At 50.5% G+C, this 6000-nt stretch overlaps 1 protein-coding gene across 1 annotated transcript in view; it reads right to left on the reverse strand.

Moving 5' to 3' along the window:
- Positions 1-5648, reverse strand: part of CCDC148 (coiled-coil domain containing 148) — a 147846-nt gene extending 142198 nt beyond the window's left edge. The window contains exon 1 of the mRNA XM_038751570.1: positions 5542-5648. The gene's annotated coding sequence lies outside the window, so the exon portion shown is untranslated. The remainder of the gene's footprint in view (positions 1-5541) is intronic.
- Between the last annotated feature and the right edge of the window lie 352 nt (positions 5649-6000).

Genomic DNA, 6000 nt, shown 5'->3' on the forward strand with positions numbered 1-6000 from the left:
GGTAGATACGAGTTAATCAGGTTGTCCCATGTGGGGCTCACAATCTTAATCCCCATTTTACACATAAGGTAACAGGCACAGAGAAGCTAAGTGACTTGCCCAAGGTTGTCCAGCCAATAAATGGCAGAGCTGGGATTAGAACCCATGACCTCTGACTCTCAATCTTGTGCTCTTTCCACTGAGCCTCAGGTACAAGCAAATTGGGTTGGACACAGTCCCCATCCCACGGGGGGCTCATAGTCTCCATCACCATTTTACAGATGAGGTAACTGAGGCCCAGAGAAGTGAAGTGACTTGCCCAAGATCACAAAGCAGACCAGTGGCAGAGACAGGATTAGAACCCATGACCTCTGACTCTCAATCCTGTGGTCTTTCCACTGAGCCTCAGGTACAAGCAAATTGGGTTGGACACAGTCCCCGTCCCACGGGGGGCTCGTAGTCTCCATCGCCATTTTACAGATGAGGCAACTGAGGCCCAGAGAAGTGAAGTGACTTGCCCAAGATCACAAAGCAGACCAGTGGCGGAGCCAGGATTAGAACCCATGACCTTCTAACTCTTTTGCTGATCATCATCATCATCAATCATATTTATTGAGCGCTTACTGTGTGCAGAGCACTGTACTAAGCGCTTGGGAAGTACAAATTGGCAACATATAGAGACAGTCCCTACCTAACAGTGGGCTCACAGTCTAAAAGGGGGAGACAGAGAACAAAACCAAACATACTAACAAAATAAAATAAATAGAATAGATATGTACAAGTAAAATAAATAAATAATAATAATAATACTGGCATTTGTTAAGCGCTTACTATGTGCAGAGCACTGTTCTAAGCGCTTGGGGTGATACAAGGTGATCAGGTTGTCCCACGTGGGGCTCACAGTCTTAATCCCCATTTTACAGATAAGGTAACTGAGGCTCAGAGAAGTTAAGTGACTTGCCCAAGGTCACACAGCCGACATGTGGCGGAGCTGGGATTCGAACCCATGACCTCTGACTCCAAAGCCCGGGCTCTTTTCCACTGAGCCACGCTGCTTCTCAAGCATTTATTTATTTATAGAGTAATAGATATGTACAAACAAATATACATATATACAGGTGCTGTGGGGAAGGGAAGGAGGTAAGATGGGGGGGATGGAGGGGGGACGAGGGGGAGAGGAAGGAAGGGGCGCAGTCTGGGAAGGCCTCCTGGAGGAGGTGATGAGCTTTAGATTGGCTAAGAATGTTATTGTGATAGCAAATAGCCTCTCATTTGCCAGGATTTAGCCACTACGGACGGACTCCAGCCACTACGTCCCGGGAACAACTCCATCAGGGGCTAGAAGGGGCGCCCGCTGTGGGCAGGGATTGTCCCTCTTTACTGCGACCTTGTACTTTCTGAGAGCCTAGTGCAGTGTTCTGCACACAGTCAGCACTCATTAAATACCACTGAATGAATGAATGAATGAATGAATGAATAATGATGGTATTTGTTAAGCGCTTACTATGTGCCAAGCCTTGTGGGCGACGCTTGGGGGAAAAGATGGAGGCAGCATGATGTAGTGGATAGAGCAGGGGCCTGGGAATCAGAAGATCAAGAGTTCTAATCCCGACTCTGCCACTTGTCTGCTGTGTGACCTTGGCCAAGTGACTTCACTTCTCTGGGCCTCGGTTACCTCCTCTGTAAAATGGGGATGGAGACTGTGAGCCCCTCGTGGGACAGGGACTGTCTAAAACCCGGTAAGGGCCCGGGTTTGGGAGTCAGAGGTCATGGATTCTAATCCCAATTCCTGAAACTTGTCAGCTGTGTGACTTTGGGTACGTCGCTTAACTTCTCTGTGCCTCAGTTCCCTCATCTGTAAAATGGGCATGAAGATTGTGAGCCACCCACGTGGGGCAACCTGATTACCTTATACCTACCCCGGCGCTTAGAACAGTGCTTGGTGCATAGTAAATGCTTAACAAATACCATCATCATCATCATTTGCTTGCATCCACCCCAGCGCTCAGTACAGTGCCTGGCACATAGTAAGCGCTTAACAAATGCCATCATCATCATCACCATTTGCTTGCATCCACCCCAGTGGTTAGGACAGTGCCTGGCACATAGTAAGCACTTAACAAATGCCATCATCATCATCACTTGCTTGCATCCACCCCAGTGCTTAGTACAGTGCCTGACACATAGTAAGCGCTTAACAAATACCATCATCATCATCATTTGCTTGCACCCACCCCGGCGCTTAGCACAGTGCCTGGCACATAGTAAGCGCTTAACAAATGCCATCATCATCATCACCATTTGCTCGCATCCACCCCAGTGGTTAGTACAGTGCCTGGCACACAGTAAGCGCTTAACAACTACCATCGTCATTTGCTTGCATCCACCCTGGCGCTTAGCACAGTGCCTGGCACATAGTAAGCGCTTAACAAATGCCATCTTCATCATTTGCTTGCACCCACCCCAGCGGTTAGTACAGTGCCTGACACATAGTAAGCGCTTAACAAATACCATCATCATCATCACCATTTGTTCGCGTCCACCCCAGCGGTTAGGACAGTGCCTGGCACATAGTAAGCGCTTAACAAATACCATCATTATCATTTGCTTGCACCCACCCCAGCGCTTAGTATAGTGCCTGACACATAGTAAGCGCTTAACAAATACCATCATCATCATCACCATTTGTTCGCATCCACCCCAGCGGTTAGGACAGTGCCTGGCACATAATAAGCGTCTAACAAACACCATCATCATTTGCTTGCATCCACCCCGGCGCTCAGTACAGTGCCTGGCACATAGTAAGCGCTTAACAAATGCCATCATCATCATCACCATTTGCTCGCATCCACCCCAGCGGTTAGGACAGTGCCTGGCACATAGTAAGCGCTTAACAAATGCCATCATCATCATCACCATTTGCTCGCATCCACCCAAGCGCTCAGTACAGTGCCTGGCACATAGTAAGCGCTTAACAAATGCCATCATCATCATCACCATTTCCTCGCATCCACCCCAGTGGTTAGGACAGTGCCTGGCACATAGTAAGCGTTTAACAAACACCTTCATCATTTGCTTGCACCCACCCCAGCGCTCAGTACAGTGCCTGGCACACAGTAAGCGCTTAACAAATACCATCATCATCATCATTTGCTTGCATCCACCCCAGCGCTCAGTACAGTGCCTGGCACATAGTAAGCGCTTAACAAATACCATCATCATCATCATTTGCTTGCATCCACCCCAGCGCTCAGTACAGTGCCTGGCACATAGTAAGCGCTTAACAAATGCCATCATCATCATCACCATTTGCTCGCATCCACCCCAGCGGTTAGGACAGTGCCTGGCACATAATAAGCGTTTAACAAACACCATCATCATTTGCTTGCACCCACCCCAGCGCTCAGTACAGTGCCTGGCACATAGTAAGCGCTTAACAAACGCCATCATCATCATCACCATTTGCTCGCATCCACCCCAGTGCTTAGCACAGTGCCTAACACATAGTAAGCGCTTAACAAATACCATCATCATTTGCTTGCATCATCATCATCATCAATGGCATTTATTGAGCGCTTACTATGTGCAGAGCACTGTACTAAGCGCTTGGGAAGTACAAATTGGCAACATATAGAGACAGTCCCTATCCAACAGTGGGCTCACCCCGGCGCTTAGCACAGTGCCTGGCACATAGTAAGCGCTTAACAAATACCATCATCATTTGCTTGCATCCACCCCAGTGCTTAGTACAGTTCCTGGCCCATACTAAGCACTTTACAAATGCCATCATCATCATCATTTGCTTGCATCCACCACAGCGCTTAGTACAGTGCCTGACCCATAGTAAGCGCTTAACAAATACCATCACCATCATCATTTGCTTGCATCCACCCCAGCGCTCAGTACAGTGCCTGGCACATAGTAGGCGCTTAACAAATGCCATCATCATCATCACCATTTGCTCGCATCCACCCCAGCGGCTAGGACAGTGCCTGACACATAGTAAGCGCTTAACAAATGCCATCATCATCACCATTTGCTTCCATCCACCCAGCGGTTAGTACAGTGCCTGGCACATAGTAAGCGCTTAACAAATGCCATCATCATCATCACCATTTCCTCGCATCCACCCCAGTGGTTAGGACAGTGCCTGGCACATAGTAAGCGTTTAACAAACACCTTCATCATTTGCTTGCACCCACCCCAGCGCTCAGTACAGTGCCTGGCACACAGTAAGCGCTTAACAAATACCATCATCATCATCATTTGCTTGCATCCACCCCAGCGCTCAGTACAGTGCCTGGCACATAGTAAGCGCTTAACAAATACCATCATCATCATCATTTGCTTGCATCCACCCCAGCGCTCAGTACAGTGCCTGGCACATAGTAAGCGCTTAACAAATGCCATCATCATCATCACCATTTGCTCGCATCCACCCCAGCGGTTAGGACAGTGCCTGGCACATAATAAGCGTTTAACAAACACCATCATCATTTGCTTGCACCCACCCCAGCGCTCAGTACAGTGCCTGGCACATAGTAAGCGCTTAACAAACGCCATCATCATCATCACCATTTGCTCGCATCCACCCCAGTGCTTAGCACAGTGCCTAACACATAGTAAGCGCTTAACAAATACCATCATCATTTGCTTGCATCATCATCATCATCAATGGCATTTATTGAGCGCTTACTATGTGCAGAGCACTGTACTAAGCGCTTGGGAAGTACAAATTGGCAACATATAGAGACAGTCCCTATCCAACAGTGGGCTCACCCCGGCGCTTAGCACAGTGCCTGGCACATAGTAAGCGCTTAACAAATACCATCATCATTTGCTTGCATCCACCCCAGTGCTTAGTACAGTTCCTGGCCCATACTAAGCACTTTACAAATGCCATCATCATCATCATTTGCTTGCATCCACCACAGCGCTTAGTACAGTGCCTGACCCATAGTAAGCGCTTAACAAATACCATCACCATCATCATTTGCTTGCATCCACCCCAGCGCTCAGTACAGTGCCTGGCACATAGTAGGCGCTTAACAAATGCCATCATCATCATCACCATTTGCTCGCATCCACCCCAGCGGCTAGGACAGTGCCTGACACATAGTAAGCGCTTAACAAATGCCATCATCATCACCATTTGCTTCCATCCACCCAGCGGTTAGTACAGTGCCTGGCACATAGTAAGCGCTTAACAAATGCCATCATCGTCATCATTTGTTTGCATCCACCCCAGTGCTTACTACAGTGCCTGACACATAGTAAGCGCTTAACAAATACCATCATCATCATTTGCTTGCACCCACCCCAGCGCTTAGTATAGTGCCTGACACATAGTAAGCGCTTAACAAATACCATCCTCATCATCACCATTTGTTCGCATCCACCCCAGCGGTTAGGACAGTGCCTGGCACATAGTAAGCGTTTAACAAACACCATCATCATTTGCTTGCCCCCACCCCAGCGCTCAGTACAGTGCCTGGCACATAGTAAGCGCTTAACCAATGCCATCACCATCATCATCATTTGCTTGCAGTTGTTGCGACTGACCTGGAGCCGCCTCAGGGGCCGCGATGGGCAACTTTGTGGCCGGCCTGGGGGGAGGCTGGTGGGCAACAGGACGGAGCCCGGCCGGTGCCCAGGGCATCCCTTGGCCCGCGCCCCGCGCCCCGGGCGAGCAGCATCGGTCTCCATGGCGACCGGAGACGGCCGCTCCCATTGGCCCGTTCAATCGGCGGGCCGGGCCAATGGGACGGGCCGGCCGCCGGGGCCCGGCCAATGGGGCGGGCCGGCCGCTCGGGCTCGGCCAATGGGGGCGGGCGGTTGCCGGCCCGGCCGACGGTGGCGTGCTGACGTTCGCGGGACCGCTGGGGGCCCGGGGGTGGTACCATCATCATCCCCGTGGTCACCGTGGGTTGCAGCATGGGCACGGGGTAGGGGGCCCGCGCCGCCGGGCGGGGGGCGGCGGCGGCACTGCTTTTGGGGGCGGGAGGCTGGCTGCCCACTTTG

Source organism: Tachyglossus aculeatus, chromosome 9 (genome assembly GCF_015852505.1).
Source record: "Tachyglossus aculeatus isolate mTacAcu1 chromosome 9, mTacAcu1.pri, whole genome shotgun sequence".
Taxonomy (NCBI): Eukaryota; Metazoa; Chordata; class Mammalia; order Monotremata; family Tachyglossidae; genus Tachyglossus; species Tachyglossus aculeatus.